Genomic DNA, 20,323 nt, shown 5'->3' on the forward strand with positions numbered 1-20,323 from the left:
TCTTAATTTTTCACTTTTCTAGACCCTAATTCTAAAAAACTAGTTTATTATCTTTCTCTAAGCATTTGTTGCCCTCCCCACCTTTTTTAGCTTGGTAGTTGTTTTTGTTCTTTCTTTTATACTAATGATCTCACACTCCCTATAGCTGATTTTGCTTCCAAGCATTCTTCACTTTTCTTCTTAGTCACAAAACAGGAAAGCAACAGAAACCAAAATAAGGGGAAAAAATTTAAGACTATAAAAATTTAGTTTGTATCTCATAATCTTAACTTATGTACACTTTTCCTACTACAATTAGAAAAGAAATTATAGTACTAGGATTTATTTATGTTCTCCAACCAAGACAATCTACTTCCAGAAAATTTATGTCACATTTCAACCCCTGTCCCTGATTCTGTATAAAATATGTTAAAATAAAGGAAGAAACAGAAAAGAAAAATTAAAAGGTCAGTAAACCAGTAAGACTAGAATTTTTATTTTTTTGAAAAACAATATATTGGTAAAATGGCTTCAGTAAAGCTAATACATTTATAATATAGTTATGAGTGTATGTTTTGAAGACCGTAGGTATCACCAGTAGAGAACATTTTTTAAAAATCAGTACAGTTCATGCTCAATTAAGTGGAAGAAGATGGCACTCACCAGCTTTTTACCTGTACCTACTCAATTATCTCAGGACCAACTTGAGGCTGAAGAAAAGACAAGATCCCAGAGATCATGACAGACCTCACTGGTCTCCTAGAGAACCTTCCCCATATGGATACCAGAAAAGCTGAATACCTCAGTTATTAGAGGATTTTGGAGATGGAGGTGCTTTTCCAGAGATCCACGTAGCCCAGTATCCACTGGAAATGGAATGAAAGAAAAAAAAAAATGTCAAATGCACCAGTAAGTTGGATGCTGAAGGAAAAATTAAATATGATGCAATTGCTCGGCAAGGACAGTCAAAAGGCAAAGTCATTTATAGCAAGTACACTGACCTGGTTCCAAAGTCATGAATGCAGATGACCTGGACCTGCAAAGACCTGATGAAGAAACCATTAAAGAGATAACAGAAAAGAAAATGGTAGCCCTAGAAAAAGCTACATCATAGAAGGTTGCTGCAGCCATGACAGTTCGAGCAGCTGAAAAACTGGCTCCTGCTCAGTATATTTGACACACACCATCTCAACAAGGAGTGGCTTTCAACTCTGGAGCTAAACAGAGAGTTACTTGGATGGTGGAAATGCAGAAAGATCCAGTGGAACCTCCAAGTTTCAAGATTAATAAGAAAATTCCCCAAGAACCACCTTCTCCTACACCTGTCATGCATTCTCCTAGCCAAAAGAGGACCATGAAGGAACAACAAGAGTGGAAGATTTCTCCTTGTATTTCAGACTGGAAACATGCAAAGGATTATACAATTCCATTAGACAAATGTCTGGCTGCTCATGGAAGAGGGCTGCAGATAGTTCACATCAACGAAAACTTTGCCAAGCAGGCTGAAGCCCTCTATATTGCTTATTGGATGGTTTGTGAAGCTGTAGAAATATGGGTTCAAGTAGAGAGAAATATGGTTCAAAAAGAAAAGGAGAAACATGAAGAGAAACTTAGAGAAATGGCCAGAAAGCCAAAGAGAGAAGAGTTGGGATCAAAACCCATGTGGGAAAAGAAGATAGGGAGGCACATGAGATGGATGAAATCCAGCATGACAGGTAAAAAGAGAGACATCACAATGGGGGAATCTTTCCAGGACAGCTTCTGATAAGAGGTTAAAACTACAGAGATATGAAATTGAGATTTCAGTGAAATCATTGTTTCTGGTGTGCCCAATCCTCAGAAGTCCAATGAAGTCCAGTATGACCAAAGGCTCTTCAAATAATCTAAGGGTGTGGACAGTGGTTTTGCAGGTAGAGAAGATGAAATTTACAAGGTTTATGATCGAACCTGGGAGTTGGTAAAGATATGGCCCAGAATATTTTCATCCCAGTAAAACTCTGGACAAGGACATGTATGGTGACAACCTAGGAGTAGATACACCTCTCTTCAAAGTGAATGAAATTTTATCCATAACCCTAATGATGCAAGTCAGATGGGGAAACATCGTAAATGGCCAGAATAAAAACCAAATCTGGATGTCAGACCCTAGCACTACTTTTTATTATAGGAGTAAGAAGGGATGAAAATTCTTCGACTGATTGTTGTTGTTGTTGTTGTTGCTGCTGCTGTTGTTTTTTAAAGACTGGGTTGCATTTGTGCTTCTACATTTTGGCATTTAGAGAACATACTGCCCCACATATGAAATTAAGACCACTTCCTTTTGTGTGACTTAGTATTTCTGGGGGTTAATATTTTGTGTAAGAATGACTGCTGAGGAATAAAGTTGCCTAACCACAGTGGGCAGAAGGATGTTCACATACTGGGACAGTCCTGCCAAATGACATTTGCCACTATTATGCTCTGTTTTAATTTGGAGTGAGGAAGGTAAGCTCTCACGTGGTGCGGCTATTTGTCTCAAATAAAAACATTTAGACAAAAAAATAAAAGTAAAAGATCATTACGCAATTGCTTAAGTTACTCTTGGGGAAACTTACTGTTAGAGAATATTATATATTTTTTGGTCTAGCGTAAGTCATAGTGCTAAAATCCTTTTCACGTCCCTCCAAAATAATTGTGCAGTATTGATAGCTCATTCCTTTATAAGATCACTCTGAATGTGGACAAGTTAGGTGGTACACGTGCAGAAGCATAGCAAGACCATTTGGAAATGGATCTGAAAGTAATAAGCAGAAATATAAAAGTCATTTCTTAGAAGCTAAATGGAGGGGGATCGAAGGAGATTAAGAATCAGTATGGAAATGAAAAAGAAGAAATGAGAATGGGTATTTAGACAGAAAGGGAAGAGAAGAAGGAAAGGAACAGAGAGGAAAAGAGAAGGAAAAGGAAAAGATTGAGTCCACAGTTGTCACTGATTCCCTTTGAAGTACAATTCTCACATTGTCAACACCATTGGCTTCCATATTTTCAGCAGTAATAGCTCATTTTGTCTTAGAAGGCCTTCCTTACATTTATTGAAATGTGCAAACTCTTCTCCTGGAGCTTTGGTTTCCTACAACACCTTGCTACCTCATGTGGAGTCTTTAGACCATTAGTGACAGCATCACCAGGAAGTTGTAGGAAATGCAGACACTTGAGCCCTACCTAGACTTACTGAATCAGAATCTGCAATGTGACAAGACCCCAAGTAATTTGTAATACGCATAAATACTTAAGAAGCACCACGTATTACATATTTTTAAATTTTAAAAATAAGACCATGTTAAACTATACAAAATTTCAAACCAGTATGATTGAGTATAGAAGAGATCTTTCAGTGTTTGGATGAATTTTACACTGGGAATTTAGGATTATAGCAGGACATACCATACAGAGAGGTTGGAGGACTTAGTGAGCATAGGGGTTATAGGACAGATTATTGGAGGCTGACTGCAATTTTTTGGCAAAGCAGAAATCACAGTGTAACCCATGGTTCCATCTGAAAAGCTTCAGAACAAAAGTTAATCGATATTTTCCCGGAGATGTAGAGAGAGAGTCCCTCGTTACCCTGAATCTTTTGTGTCATGTAGGAGTATATTGGGCCCATGGAAATATTTTGGATTATAGTAGGTGTCTTTACTGAATCCTAATTGGTGTTTTAGGGTAACAGATGGACTAATTAATCCCATAGGCATCGGCTAGCAAAACCTTGATATCTATGTCTTTTGCTTGTGGATTATGTGGGATTTTATAGGGTATTAGGAGAAGGAAGTGAACAATGAAGGAGGATGGCACTTTGTGAACCTTCACTATCATCAAGGTGCTATTCTGAGCTCCCAAGGACAGAAGAGCTGAGGTGATTTTCCTCTTTTCTTTTCTTTTCCTCTTTTTTTTTTTTTTTAATTCACAAAAACATTGTGAAATTCAGCACCATTGAACTGGCCTCAAAAATGTCACCAAACAACCTCTTAGTAACAGAAGGGCAAGTTTATTGCTTGTATGGTAAAGGAGTAAATGTATATTTATATTTTATTTTGTTGTGACAGTACGTACAAGGTTTCTGGATCAAAGGTGAAATTATTTATTTGTACAATATTTTAGGGCCTTTTGTCCATGTTGCATTTTCTTCCAGGTGGCAAGGTGGTGAGAGTCAGATGGACCTGCATGTGCAGGGGAGAAGTAGGAGACCCGTATTATAGGAGAAGAATTGAAAGTATAAAATTGGAAGCTTAATATATAGGTGTTGGCATACTGACTCCTCCCCCCTCCAAAGCGGTTTTTTTGTTTTTGTTTTTGTTTTGTTTTGTTCTGTTTTTTTACTTTGGAATGGAAACAAATTCTGCCTTTGGGAAAGAAGGGGAAAGTCACCTACGTTCTCATGGTTTGGAATATAAGGAATGGCTCCGGAATTTATTACCATTTGAAATGTAAACACATGGCTCCAAAACTATCACCTTAGAATATGAGGAGTAAATGGTTTTAGGAAAAAAGAGACATTTTTTATCATTATAGAGTGCTGTTTGTCTCTATCAGAAAGTCCTGTTTGTGCAGAAAAATAAAAATATTCACATTCACATTCGACAGGAAAGCACCGCTTTGCCGGAGTCTTAGTAGCATCTCTGAGGGAGAATGCAAAGTCAGGATATTTATTAAGATTTGAAGTCTTGTTTATAGAGGATCTTTCAGGGGAGGGGCTTAATTAGGGTAAGAGTCATGATGTAATAATTTAGAATTGGCAAGAACAGACAGGCAAAGATTTGGAAGAGTTGAAAAGTGTAAACTATTATTTGATGCTTCCTACTAAAGGGCTGATGTAGCTTTCAAAAAGTCCCTGAAATGAATATATGTGGAACTTTTACCTTCCTGAGCAAGAGTTTTCTAGCACTGTAAATATATTAACAGTAAATTAATGGGACAGTAAATTTATGTTAATATAAACTGTAAGCTATGTAATTCGTTTTGATTCTCAGAACATTCCATGTGTCTTTGGTGTAGGTTACCCAATTATACCTCTGGTCCCACAGCCCCTTCACACGCTGGCATGACCCACCTGTTGACTGATGTCTCTTAATTGGAGCTCTGCGTCTGGTAGGGCAGCAAATCCCTGGGAGGGGCAATACTTCTAGATAAGGAGATGGAACAGAAAAATAAGAGCCTAAGTATTTGTGAGACACAAACCTCTTGGGGAAATTTCGAAGTGTTTATGACCCTAAATATTGTGGTGTGAGGAGTGTCAAGAAAGATGCTGAAGTTCTTCCCACATGAGGCAGCAGAAACTAGGACTCATTGTCATTTGAGCATCTATGCAAAATGAGCCTATATTCGCCTATAGGCTGGTAAATCCTGGCAAGTTCGGGTTTCATCACTGAACTTCTGAAGAGGAAATGAATTTTGTTGTGGTCAGTCAGAATCCTCATCTACATAAAACCGATCTAATTATTATTTAAGAAAATTTGCAAAACTTTTTTTTTCTGTTAATGAAACCTCAGTGTAATTTTGTGGAAAGATTATTTTCTCTTATTTTATATGTTTCCCAAAATGCTGGTAAATAAAAATATATGAGCAAGCAACATGCTGTAAAATGACAAAAGAAAATCAGGAAAACGTGTGCATGGAAATGCTATAGAAGAGAACAAAGAAAAAAAATAGTCACTTGTTAAGCATTTTTAAGTCTAAACAAAGAATCATGCATATGTACAACATAATCACTTTAGAATCCAAAGCCTGATTAATTTGTTTTTTGTAAAACCTATTTGGATTTGTAAATAAATTAGAATCGTCGTGAATCAGATTAGGAAACTGAAAACAAATCAGTTATAGAGATGTTTCAGTAAAATTTTAAGCTTTTAAGAAAGTAGCAAAGATTATTTGAAGATAGCTCAACTTCTGTCTGCATCAGCAGGAGATAGTGGGTTTTGCAAATTGCTAATCCTATAACATGCTCCACGGAAACAGGACATGGGAAAAAGAAACATTAGGAAGGCATTAGCTATGGAAAACCCTGCAATAAAGAAAACTCCCTAACCTTATTTAACTCACTGTTTGCCAAACTTAATTAGCCATTAAATCTTTTACTTCATACCTCTTTTTAATACAGAAGAGCTAACACAAATGTTTTACACAGTGTATCAGATTAATCTTTACTGGCATAGAGCTCTGTCACGAATTTCAATAGCCGCGACTTGCTGTGCGAAATTCGCACCAGCGGCTTTGGAATTAGCTAGGATGTTGTTAGAAATACAGTTTATCGTCTTGAAAAACTGAATAGGAACTTGAATTTTATAAGATCCCTAAGTGGTTCATAAGCATATTAAAGTGAGAGAAGCCGTAATTTGGAGCCTGTTTTTCAACCAGGGCTGAACATTAGAATAATGTGGAGATCTTCTAATACCAGTGTTCTGGTGTCACGCTAAAAGACCTCTGCTGTAAGTGCTTGCGAGAAATTCAGGCATATTGTCAGAAGCTCATTCGCTAGGGGATTCTAATTTGCAGCCAGGTTGAGACTGGAGGTGAAGAATACCACCACCTCCTCAGTGTCCTGCAGGCATCTGTTCTTCCTCAATTAGCAACAACTTTATATTTATAATAGTTTGAGGCAAAATCTTGGAGTCTTTCTTGACTTTTCACATTTTTTTCACATGCTACATTTACTCTATCAAAAATCTATAGGCAGGAGACGTCCATTTTCAGCCAAGGATGTATCAGAATCAGTATGTCAGGTTTACCCTCATGTACCCGGTTCATAAATCCAAACAACTACACACACACACACACACACACACACACACACACACACACAAGGACCCAAAATTTGAAATAGCAGTTTTCTAGACCCTAGAAATCAAGAAAGTAAGGACAGTAATCCCTGAAATATGGAAAACAAATGAGGTGAAACCTATAATTGTTTTGACTTAACTTGGGGGAGTTTCCAGGCCTCTGTTCATGGAGCCAAACTTTTTTCTTTTAATGTTAGTGGTTTATAATGGACATATAACATATTTCATTTGTACAACATAGTAATTAGACATGTGCAGGTATTGCTAAATAAGTCTAGTCTTATTCATCACACCTAATGGCAAATTGTTTTTCTTGTGATGAGAACTTTTAAATTCTACTCTCTTAGCAAATATACAAAGCAGTATTATTAACTGTAGTCACCATGCTGTACATTACATCCCCACGACTCATTTATTTTAAAACTAGAAGTCAGTAACTCTTCACTACTTTTACCCATTTCATCTATTCCTATTGCCTGCCTCTGACAACCACCAATCTGTTTTCTGTATCTATGAGGTTGGTTTTGTTTTTATTTTTTTTAAAGATTTTATTTATTTATTCAACAGAGATAGAGACAGCCAGCGAGAGAGGGAACACAAGCAGGGGGAGTGGGAGAGGAAGAAGCAGGCTCCTAGCGGAGGAGCCTGATGTGGGGCTCGATCTCAGAACGCCGGGATCACACCCTCAGCCAAAGGCAGGCGCTTAACCACTGTGCCACCCAGGCACCCTGGTTTTGTTTTTAGATTCCACATATAAGTGAGATCATATGTATTTGTCTTTCTCTGACTCATTCAAAATCTTGTATTGAGTTTTCTAACACCCAGTCTCCATCTTCTCAATTCTCTTTTGCCCATCAACCCTTTGCAAAACAGGTTCTGGTTGTTATTACTTCAATAAATCATAACTCACCTTCACGTGACTAAACCCATTGGGAATTGTTCCTTCTTGTACTTGACTCCAGAAACTTCCCACACTTTTGAGAGTTTCTCTTTCTCTAAACTGCCTTCCTTTGGCTTTATTCATATCAAACACTCCTAGTTTGTCTTTATCCTTATGAATTCTTTTCCTGTTTTCCTCTTTAGTGTAATTAAAATCTGTATTCCACCACCATTCATACTAGTTAGTGGCCCCAGCTTTTATCAATGACTTCAATTCCATTTAACAGGGATGAACATCTAATGTACATTTCCAGCCTAGTATTCTTTTTATCTTGTATTTCCTTCTGATATTTTAAACTTATCCTAAAACATGTTCATAATTGAAAATAAGACTATCATTTCCAAACTGGTTTTATAACATTTCCATCCTTATGAATGTGAACCAACATGCATCCACTTAAGAAAAAAAGAACATAGAAACTATGCTTGATGCCTCCCTCTCCTTCAAACATCTGTTGATTTTAACTCCTAATTTTGCAAATAGATCCCTATTTCCATGTCTCTAGCAACACATGACTTCTAGCCGTTAAGGTTATTTTTTTCCTTTGAACACTACAGTAGACCCTCAACAGGCCTCCCTTGCTCAAATCGATTTTCTATATGGAAAGCGGGGTTTTTGTTTTGCTCCAAACAATAATCTGATTATGTTGCTCCCTGATTAAAATTTTAGGGTCACTCTCATTGCTCTAAGGATATAAACAAAAGTTTTGTTGTGATTGAGAAGGCCCTCATTCTTGCTTCTACTAATCCCTCCAAAGTTATTTGCATTAAATGTCTCCTCGCTCTTTCAGTGGAGTTATAATCCTACAATGCTGGTCCCTCTATTCTTTGTCCAGGAAACTCATACATACCCTCTTTGTTTAATCCAAACATCTCTTACTCCATGAAACTGTGTTTCATCCCTATGCCTAGGTGGCACCTGCCCATTATGTGTCCCAGAACTCAGTATAAGTCTTTCTCATGGTACATCACATTTTTATTTTTGTCATGGTTTGAATACTACTTCAGCTTCTTTTTTTTTTCTTTAGTTGATGCTTGTTTCTTATACTAGACTTTCGGTTCTATGAGGGCAAGGTCAGCATATGCTTCTGCTCATCCTCTATGCCTCCTATTGTGCTTGACATAGAGTAGGCATTGTAATTATTCGGCAAACAAATAAACATATTGATTGCATTTTTTTTAAGGATCATGTAATCTCTACTGTTTATTTTCAGGGACTGAAAATATTCTTTTTGGGGGGTACTACTTTGATGGAGTACTCACAGAGTACTTTTTAAGGTTTTATTTATTTATTTGAGAGACGAGAGAGAGAGAGAGAGGGAGAGCACGCGTGCGCATGAGCGGGGAGAGTGGCAGAGAAAGAGGGGGATGCAGGCTCCCCACTGAGCAGGAAGGCCCAACACAGGTCGGTCCCAGGACCCTGAGATGATGACCTGAACTGAAGGCAGATGCTTAACCGATTGAGCCACCCAGGCGCCCCTCAATCTATCTTTCTTGAGTCAAATATATGTTGGAAGCTCTGAGTATCTGAGGATAGTTGAAGGCCTGTGCTTTCTGGAAGTTCTGGAAAAGAAAATTTGTACAAGCTCTCTTCTTTGAATGAGGCATGCTCTTACTAGGTCAGCATCATAGAGCCCTAGAACCACAAAGCAGTAGATTCTGAATTATTGTATACCAGTGCATGTTCCTGGCTTCCCTTCTTCCCAAGAAGTGAAAAAAGGAGTTAAGGGTGTCGGCTGAGATATCCCTGAGTACCTAGGCTGCAGGAGTTAACAGTAGTGAAGATGACAAAGAGGTTTCCTCCAGAAGTATCAGCAGGGAACTTTTAGCTGGTTTCTTACACTCACTGGCTTGTGATGGCCATCTGACTTCACATTCAACACCTAGCAGACTGTTGACACTTACGGCCCTCCAACAAACAGGAAACGAAAAACTGGAATGACAGTAACAGATGGTAACCCAGAACGGACAGAAGAAATGATCAGAGAATCGAGTTTTTAGAAAGATAGACAATACCACAGAAAAGTAATAAAAGCAGTAAGGGAATAAAGTGAATTGAACATCAAAAACGGGTTTGTGGTTTGCCGCAAAACAAAAATAAAACAAAACACCAAAAAACCCTTATTTTATACTTCAACAATACAATAAATAAATTGAAGGAAGGCATGAACGCTGAGGAGACCCAGATTAGTACCTGGTAGATCAATAAAATAAAAAATTTTAGGGGCACTCAGTCAGTTAAGCGGCTGACTCTTAATTTTGACTCAGGTCATGATCTCAGGATCCTAAGATCGAGGCCCCATTGGGCTACATGGGGCCTGAAGCCTGCTTAAGTTTCTCTCTCCATCTTCCTCTGCCCCTCCTGCACTGCTCACTCTTGTATGCTCTCTCTCTCTCTAAAAATAAATAAATAATAATTAATTAATTTTAAAGCACAAAACAAGAATTGAACAAATATATCATGAAGTGTCATGATGAAGGAAAATATAAGTGACATAGTGGGTAGATTCAGAAAATATGAAGATTTCACTTGCGAATGATTGCATTTCTAGGAGGAGAAAAACAAATATATGTAGAAGAACTAATAAATAGATTAAGAATAGTAGAATAGCATGTACCTCTGCCAATCTGAATGTGTAAATGCAAAGATTTCAAGTAGTTCTGTGTAAGTCTAGTAATAAAAGACCCTCATCTGAGCAGGTTAATATTCAGTATGATGGACAACTGGTTGTATCTAGGCTTCAACCAATAAGAATGGATGTGAGCCAAAGCAATCTGATGGCTTTACTGGTACACATGAGCAGAATTCAGCCTGGGATTAATATCGTTTTATTCAAATATCCTATCTCTTCCAAGAATCCAGGCACAAAGAGTTACTTATGTTAGATATCCCATTTATAGCAAATGTTGAAGAAGTAATTCTGGACAAGTGAAGAAAAGAGCCACAAATACCACAATGTTGACCTAGCCAAGGGACCATTCATTCCTCTGTCAGGGAAAAAGTGTTTTAACAGTTTTTTGTTTTTTTGTTTTATTGCAGATAAGATATTCTGAGATCCTTAACATTCTAATTTGAAAAACAAAAATGCAAGAAGTATATTTGTTACATAGCATGTTACAAGATTATCGGCTATAGAAGACATTTGAGTAATTCCTTTTGAATTAGTCCCCTGGAAAACTATACTTAAGGAAATGCTAAATTAAATCTTACAGTTTTTGTTAAAGGAAAATTAGAATGTTGTCATTAGAATTTCTGGGTACATAAGAGTAGTTTCTGAGGAAAAGCTCCTGCTTTTATCTTGGTTTATACTAGGTAACCAGAACATCTTAAAATCTCTTTTGTTTTATTTTATTATTTTATTTAATAATAATTTTTTATTATGTTATGTTAGTTACCATATAGTAGATCCTTAGTTTTTGATGTAGTGTTCCATGTAAAATCTCTTTTATAATATAAACTAATTTTGGAGGCTTCAGTTTCCTGCACTTAATCAGAAAAAAGTATCCAAAATTTATTTTATATTAAAATTAAAAATTTATTATATATTAAACAGTAAATAGAATTTTTTGGCATTTTAATTTTAAGGCATTATTATATAATACATTTTTGTTTTTTTATCCTGATAGTGAATAGATCAGTCAGTACTTTTTTTAATAAGTCAGTGAATCAATGCACAAATAAGTAAAGGTAATACTTGAAATCAATAACCAAAATCCAAATTATAAATTTTTATAAATATGCTAATTTTTTCCAATCTATTCCTGCTTTAATGACTCAAAAATTCTCTTAAGCATTTATAGGGAGATGAAACCCAGAGAACTAAATGCAGGTTGTAGTCCACATTTTTCTTATTAGTAACTATGTATTATCCTTTGATTTAACTTTCAATGTTTGACAATATTCCAATATTATAAGTTTCACTTCTTTTTTTTTTTTTCTTTTTTAAAGATTTTATTTATTTGACAGAGAGAGACAGTGAGAGAGGGAACACAAGCATGGGGAGCGGGAGAGGGAGAAGCAGGCTTCCTGCTGAGCAGGGAGCCCAATGTGGGGCTCAATCCCAGGACCGTGGGATCATGACCTGAGCCGAAGGCAGATACTGAAAGGCTGAGCCACCCATGTGCCCTCACTTTTTTAACTTAGTCTCACACAGGTGACGTAAACCTTGCAATCATATACACTCATTTGAAACTCCAATTTAGAAGTGAGGAATATAAATGAAGCTGTCGTATTGCTTTCCCAGATAGTGGCAGAGACATCTTGTTTTTAGAGTAAATTGAAAGTGAATTGAAAAAATTTAGTCCTTAAATAATGGTGTCCAAAATGATGGCAGAAGAGCCATTGTAGTCAAATTTAGTTGTTGGGTTTTCTTATTTGGGGTTATCATCATGGTGGAAACAACATGGTTTTCGACGTAACCTTGGAACTGGTCATTGTTCCTGGAAACTTAGTCTTTGTTTCTCCAGCGCTCTGTTTACCATTTATTATTCCTTAATGTAAGAGTTTGTTTTCTACTTAAACTAGCAGGAGTAGATTCTGTTATTGGTAACTAAACAAAATTCCAAATTCCAGCAGATCTCTAGTCCTCACCCAGGCACCTATGTCTCCCTTTTGGCATCTCCTAGGTTTTCATGCTTGCCCATCCAATGGTGTGGGTGGAAACTTTTGACACTAAACAAGGGGCATTTTCTTCCTTTGACAAACATTTGTGGGTGGATATCCAGATTCACCGTTGACTGAGTTCACTTGACCAAAGTCCTTACTTTTTCTGTACTTGCTTTTCACCATGTGACCTTAAAGAAAGGCCAAAATATGTACTTGTAGCTTAAAGTGGGGCCAGCCAGGGCTCTTAAAATAAACAGCTTTCTAAAATTAAAAAAAAAAAAAAGTTAAAAATTTGGTGAATTTCTCTTCAGAGAAAGTAAACTGGTGATATTAGGAGAAAATAATTACAATGACAAAACAACACTCATAGCAGTTTACAAATATAAAACAAGTTGGTTAGAAAAGTATTTTATGAAAATATAAAAAGCAGATTTATAGGCCAAAATCAAATGATCTACAAATATGTGAAGCTTGAGGTTTTTGCTAAGATTTTAAAATGAATACAAAACTGTTTTATACCCACCTATTTGACAAAAATGTGGAAGTCAAATACTAGCGAACGATAGTGAGGGTGTGGGGAGACAATCCTCATAATACATAAGTAGTAAGTTAGTGAAATTATTCATAGTCATACATGATGATCCAGCACTCCACATCTGGGTATTCATTCTAGAAAACTTGGAGTTAGGTCCCTAAGGGGACATAGTACAAGGATTTTTACTATAGCTTTTCTTGAGTACTAGAGAGTGAACACAATAAAAAAATTTATTAAATAATCTATCAGCAAGATGGTAAATAGTACGGTTGCTACTATGGAATAAAACCCAAGAGTAGTCAAAAGAGAAACTTTAAAGTACATTCACTAACATGGATAAAATTAAAAAAAAAAAAAAAGAAAAGGTGGTGCTGAGTAAAACTGAAGAAAATAATGTCTAGAACAACATTGTTTACTTAATGAAATATGCATACGTTATGTATTTTTCAAATGTGCCTAAACATTCAAGGACATTTATTGATACATAAGAGTCTATGAGGAAGAGAGAAAAAGTAGAATTGGTGATTATAGAAGAGGAGAAAAAAATTAGAATAAGATAAAGGAAAGGAAAAGATATGAAGACAGGAAAGGAAATAGAAGGAAAGAGAAAAAAGAAAGCCTTTACATATACTTCAAAAATAAACTCCTTTTGCAGCTGAGGATTAAACAAATAAGTTAATTGCTGAATCTAATCACTCTGAACTCCTAGGCACCTAGTATTTAAATCAGATACCATTTACTCTCTTTTGTTAAGCTGTTATGTTTTCTTAGAGTGGAATACGCTATCTGTATCTATATATTTTACGGAAGAATCATTTCCAATAATATTTTCGCAAAAGTTCTCAGTGCTGTTTAACAAGATTAGCGCAGGTAATTATCAGGCTGGCTAAAAAGACTAATATAATCAATTTTAAAACATATTTATCAGACTTGTTTCTGGAAATAGCTGACTTCCAGCAATTAGACACACCCTGCTGCTTTTCAGCAATATTCAATTTCAGTATTTTTCCTAAAATTTGGTTCTCTTAAAACTGACCAAATTTTCTCACTTTGACATTACATCTAAAACAAATAGAAGTAATTGGAATTTTAAAGTATTATTTCTAAACCAACATAGGGGAGCATACACTCCATTAGATTAAGGATACACTGCTGATTTTCTGCAGGGAAAATCCCACTTGCCAATAATTGTCAAATCATGATTCATGCGCTCATATCAATTACAGTCTGCAATAAATATGTAAACATCGATAACAGCAGATTAGGTCAGTTTCTTCTTGCTGATAACCTTTGTGTTAATCTCTTACTTAAAAGTACTAGTAAAACTAACTAGCTGCACTAACCTTTGTGATGTTGATAATAATAAAAGAAAAACTTGAAGACTAATAGATTCCTTGCTTTTACTTTTATCTGGTTATAGGAGCTCTTCCCTGGCCACTGGTATCCACCTACTAATGTCGCTGCCAGAGTTAACTAAATTTCATGATCCTCAGGAGTGTGCTTTACTTTTGATTATTCTTTTACCCTGAAAAACCCGACTTTAAAGAATTTGAATAACAATGTGACCTATCCAGCCCATGGATATATCCCATGGTGATAACAAGGAGAAAATTGTTTTTCTTACAACAGTCTCTTTTTCAAAGGAAAACTTGAGCTTTGATCTTTTTAGGTCCTGTTGCTGTTCATATTCAGGGACACAATGCCATAGATCTGCAAACTTAGAAGTTTCTCTGCGGCAGGACTAAATATCCATAGCTAGCCAATTATATTGCATTTTTTTGTTTAGATATGGAAGACATAAAACCTTCCTTTTTGGGGTATTCTCAATTTCTATCATATACAATGTACTCTTGCAGTATGGAACACAGACAGCTTATATTTAATTTGACTTAAGAGAATTGCATTGCATACTCATTAAGTTGTCCCGCAGGTCTTTGAAGAAGTACTAAATTTTGAAGTGCCATAACTAGTGGGCCCATTTTAATTTTAACCAAGCATGACACGAAATAAACATGCAAATGGCAAACAGAGAGCTGCTAATTTGTGTGAGAAGTTAAAATTAAGAAAACAAGAGGATAAAAGCAGTTAGTTTGCTCTACAACAGCGTAGAATCCACAATTCACATCCTGGGGGAGTGACAAACCAGTCATTTAATGCTATGTCAACACATGTATCTTGTCTTTCATTAGTAAACTCTCCTGCTGGTTCATACACTGTCAGAAGTAGACCTCCTACTGACGTTCATAGAGGTGTGGAAACTAGGATGGTTTAATAATTCTGTTTTGTTTAACTTTCTTCCTTATCCTATTTGAAGCCAATTTTTTTCCTTTACTTTTAGAACAAGCACATATTAGCTTCATTTATGAAGCAAATGTTTGAAATGTTTATGATTCCAATGACCTACTTTCCTCTTAATTCCTTAGAGCACTTTGACTATCCCAGCCAATTGAGGGTTACATCTGCCTGTAAATTACCCATGCTTTCTCTCTGCACACAGTCTGCCCACATCATCTGTGAATAAATAACCATAAAAAATAAATGGAGAGGAAAGACGACAGCATTCATCTCCCCTTCCCACTGAAAAGTGTTCTATTGAGATGTTGGTTAATGACCTAAGCAGTATTATAGATCCAAAGTATTTTTCACCCCTCCAGCCCACTCCAGCCCCACAAACCTGTTCAATTTAACTCTTATCTGTTCTCAGATAATGCTGCTCTTAGGCAATGAATAAGCAAATAAATATTTGAATAACTACATATGAAATTCATGCAAAACAACCATATAAAAATCTAGAAAATGCATATATCATTCGATATAAAATTTTTATCTATAATTTCTGCAAACATTTCCTAAGTGCAGTCAAGAATCAGAGAAAAGCTGTCCCAATTTTACATTTTAACTAGCAAAGTCCTATTTATTTTAGGAAATGTTATTTGTAAAATTAATTCCTGGGATTATTTTTGCAATAATGTAAGTCATTTTTACTTTTATTTTATGCAAACCTGCAGAATACTTAAAACATAAATGTTGTTGTAGGGCTGTTTCAAATTGTAAACAGTAGTGAACAGGAGTTAGACATTTAAATGACTACTCCAATCAAATATTATTCCCATTTAAATTGATAATCCCTCTTTTTTTGATAATCCTTCTTCTAATGGAACTATATTTAAATTATTTTGTTGTCTTCTTGGAACTATCTTAAATGTCTAATTTCTTTTTAAAAAGGACAGATTTTTTTGGTTGTTGGTTTTAAGAACAATCAAGTAAAAGTGACATGGCTCACAAAAAAAAAAGCTTTTGGGTGAAATCAGGGACTACCACAGTAATTTTAAATGTTTAATTATGTGTTTTACAGTCAGAATATAAGTAAATTCTAAAAGGAATACCAAAATTTTTGGAGAATTGATGGCACTGTTGAAATATGTAGATAACCATAGTAACTGATTTGAAGTACAATACATACTTAACATAAAATTCTATATATTTGTTTAAAAGTAATCTTAAATATGTTTGGTATATTTCATACCACAGTTTTAATAAAGGAATTTTCAAGTATTTCATATTTTGAGGCACCTGGGTGGCTGAGTAGTTAAGTGTTCAACTCTTGATTCTGGCTCAGGTCGTTTCTCAGGGTCCTGGGATGAAGCCACACATCGGGCTCCATGCTCAGTGGGGAGCCTGCTTCTCTCCCTCTCTCTCTGCCCCTCCTCCACTCTCTACTCATTGTCTCTCCCCCCCTGAAATAAATAAATCTTTCAAAATAAAATAAAATATTTCATGTTTTACAGAAAGTAAATGTTGTACTTTTGAAGAGCTACAAGCAACCACCCTACTCCAAATTAAAAAACACAAACAGCTTTTAATTGAACATTAAATCACTATAGGTAAAATGTTAATTAGTGCTTGACCTTAAAGTATTGAAAAAAAATTTTTTTAAATAACTATAATTTTAAGGGGCACCTGGCTGGTTTAGTCCCATGGAGCATGTGACTCTTGATCTTGGGGTTGTAAGTAAGTTTAAGGCCCCACCTTGGGTATAGAAATTACTTAAAAATAAAATCCTTCAAAAAACAAAAACAAAACTATGATTTTAAAATATTAAACATTTTATAAAAGTATTTTCTTCTAAGACCTATTTTTTTTTAGAGAGAGAGACAGAGAGAAAGAGTTTTTGAGTGTGAGCAGGGGGGAGTGGCAGGAGGGAAAGAGAGAGAATCTTAAGTAGGCGGAGCCTGACTCGGACTCAATCTCAGGATCCTGAGATCATGACCTGAGCTGAAATCAAGAGTTGGACATTTAACCAACGGAGCCACCAGGAGCCCCTAAGACCAATTTTAAATTTTTTACTTTGAGCAAAATATTCATCATAGGAAACTAATTTTTTAATGAAAATGCCTTATTTGATAAAAAATATGTACAGTTATTAAAAGAGAGAGCAAAATTATTTAAAATATTACAACTTAAAAGAGGGCTGTAGTTTCAGTTACTGGAGAGAAGACACTTTTTGATACTGAATTACAAACTTTAAAATGGAGAAACATTCTACTTTAAATAATTAAACATTTGCTTCATAATATTTGCACCATTAGCTTGTTCAAAAAACCTTGTGTTTAGTTAGTTCAAACTTATTACTAGTTCTGACTTACCGGAATTCCTTTATAAGATTTGCACGACAAAAAAGTAATCCAGATCTCTAAACAGATTTTTTTTTAAATATTGAAAAACAGGAGAAAATATTTTCCATAGTTCAGGAACACCCACAATTATAAGAGACTGAGGAACATTAATTTCAAAAGTAGTTTCCAAAGCTTTAAGATTTTGTCCAGTTTCTCATTATGTTGGAAATCTGTCATGGTGCTATGTTTATAAATAATTGCCTTAAGCTTTAAAGAAATTATGACTATCTCAAGCTATGATTTTGGAAATGCATTTCATATACAGTTTTATCTCTAATATTTAATATACATGAGCATAACGCTTCTAAAGTGTCACTCAATTTTGTCACTAGTTCTTTAACCCTGAATCTGTTTAAAAAAAAAGTATTTTAATTATTTTAAAATCACAGCCCTTCTTCACGTTCTTATTTTACAGAGTTTAAACATACACTGTTTGAGTTAGTGTTTGTTTGCTTTAGTTTAGTTTTCTGCCTGTTTTAGCATGGGAAGTTTGTGGTTTTATCTTTTCCTTCTGTCTATGATTCTTTACATTGGTTTTAGGTTTCCCATGGGAAACATATTGCATAAGATTATGATGATAAAGTTTTAGGGTAATTATGTTTCTCCAGCAAGAAGTAAAATGACTGTGCGTGTGCCAAGGTTTATGATCTCAACCCCTAAAATATTAGGAAGTATCCGATGCCTTAAAAAAAAATTGTCATCAGAATATCTGTCCAAATACAGCCAGGAACATTTCTTAGAGAACCACAACTCGATTTTTTCACTTAATATATCTGGTTTTGGTTGACTAGAAGATGTCTATAACAGAGCAATAACAAACACTGTAATTTGCTGAGGTCAGCCAGGTCTGCAGCTTTGAGATGGAAAGTCATCTTAAATTATGCTATCAGCTTTCCAAACCTCATTAGACTTAACCCATTTAGGCGCCACTGACTTCTCGGAATCACCAATAGAACCCTAATCAGAAAACCGCAGAGCAGCCAGTCTACTGCTATCAGAAACCTCAGTACAACTTTGTATATTAATATTTCAGAAAGTTTGTAGGAACACATACTCCCTGCTGAGCACTAGGACTGGCTCAGACATAGTTTCAGTCAGTGAACCCGCCCCGAGCGGCTGGCTGCGCCCAGTCTGTCTCTGCACCTGGCAACCGGGGAAAGAAAAAGACAGAAGAAAATGAAATGAATGCCTTGACTTGATTTATGATTAATAAATTCCCATAATTGGAGAGTCAGGTAACCAGTAAATAGAATAACATGGGGTTACAGGAAAATACCAATTTCATCCTGTAATGTAGCCATAGAATTTTGAATACAATATTACTTTATTTTTCTAGGAGAAGCAAATTTTGAGGCTTTTCTGAAACCATTAGTTTTCTCTAGTGTTCTTCAAAATATTTAATTACATTTTCACCATGTATTGGTTTAAATAAAGCCTAAGAATTATCCTACAAAACAGTGCAATTAAAAATATTTTATAACAGACCAATCAGGTTCGTAATAAAAACCAATGTGGATTGTTAGCAACTTTAAAAATGTTTGTGATGGAGAGAAATATAATTTCTAGAATGATAAACAGTGACCAAAATTCAATGAAACACAGTAAAGCTAAATTTTAAAAATAGAAACAAAACAGTTAATGCAACCTAAAGGATGCTTGAATAAATAATTTATTGTAAATAATTAGAATTTTATACATAATTGATCTGTTTGTTTATAACAAGGAAGATCTCATAATATTTATATTTACTATGCAATGACATATATTTACAGATGCTCCAGAGGAAAAATATTTACAGAAACTTCTAACAAGTAAGAATTAGTAAACGACCAGGGCACTGAAATGGCAACCAGGAATCTTTTTCATTTTCATTTTTCTTTAAACAAATGAATTGTTATGACAGGCACACTTTCTGTCATATACAAACTTGAATATGACATTTTCCTTGATTTACGTGATTACAAATGGAGAGCATTAAAACAACTGTAGCCATAGTCCTTATCAAAGGTGCTTGAATAATATTTTTTCAATTGTTAACTGCATGGCACCACACACGGCATGGCACCGCCCATCTGGAGTGAAGGTCTACTCCAGCGCCAGCTCTGCCGAGAGCTATATGGACTGTACTGACAAGTTAATGAGCTTCTCACCTAAATGTAGGGTCATCTTACATCTGAGATTCCTCACAATCCCGCTGTTGAATGACTACATCAAAATCTTACATAGGCCTGCACACACATTAATATAAATGTTTTCTACTGCCATCCAAATCTGAGTATGATTCATATAAAGCTTCATAAATATTTTATTTAAAATGATATAGGAGGGCCGCCTGGGTGGCTCAGTCAGTGAAGCAGCAGTGAAGCATGACCTTCAGCTCAGGTCATGATCTCAGGGTCCTGGGATCGAGCCCTGTATCGGGCTCCCTGCTCAGTGGGGAGTCTGCTTCTCCCTCTCCCTCTCCTCCTACTTGTACCTTCTCTCTCTCTGTCAAATAAATAGATAAAATCTTTTAGTAAATAAATAAAATGGTATAGGAATATGAACACACAACAATCTTTGTCCGTTCTGATTTTATTTATTTTATTGTGATAAGAATGCTTAAGGAGATCTGGCCTCTCAACAAATTTTACATTATCTTTGACTATAGATATAATGTGCACAGTGGATCTCTAGAAATTATTCTTCTTTCTTAACTGAAACTTTATGCCTGCTGATTAATTACCCTTCATTTTCTCCCACCTCCAACTCCCCACTATTCTGGACTTTAATGTTA

The 20,323-nt window shown here is 35.5% G+C and overlaps 1 pseudogene; it reads left to right on the forward strand.

Annotated features, from left to right (window-relative positions):
• Nucleotides 1-631: 631 nt before the first annotated feature.
• LOC103657950 lies at nucleotides 632-2,162 on the forward strand (annotated as a pseudogene).
• The last annotated feature ends 18,161 nt before the right edge of the window (nucleotides 2,163-20,323 follow it).

The sequence above is a fragment of the Ursus maritimus genome, unplaced genomic scaffold (genome assembly GCF_017311325.1).
Source record: "Ursus maritimus isolate PB19 unplaced genomic scaffold, ASM1731132v1 scaffold_11, whole genome shotgun sequence".
In the NCBI taxonomy this organism is placed as follows: domain Eukaryota; kingdom Metazoa; phylum Chordata; class Mammalia; order Carnivora; family Ursidae; genus Ursus; species Ursus maritimus.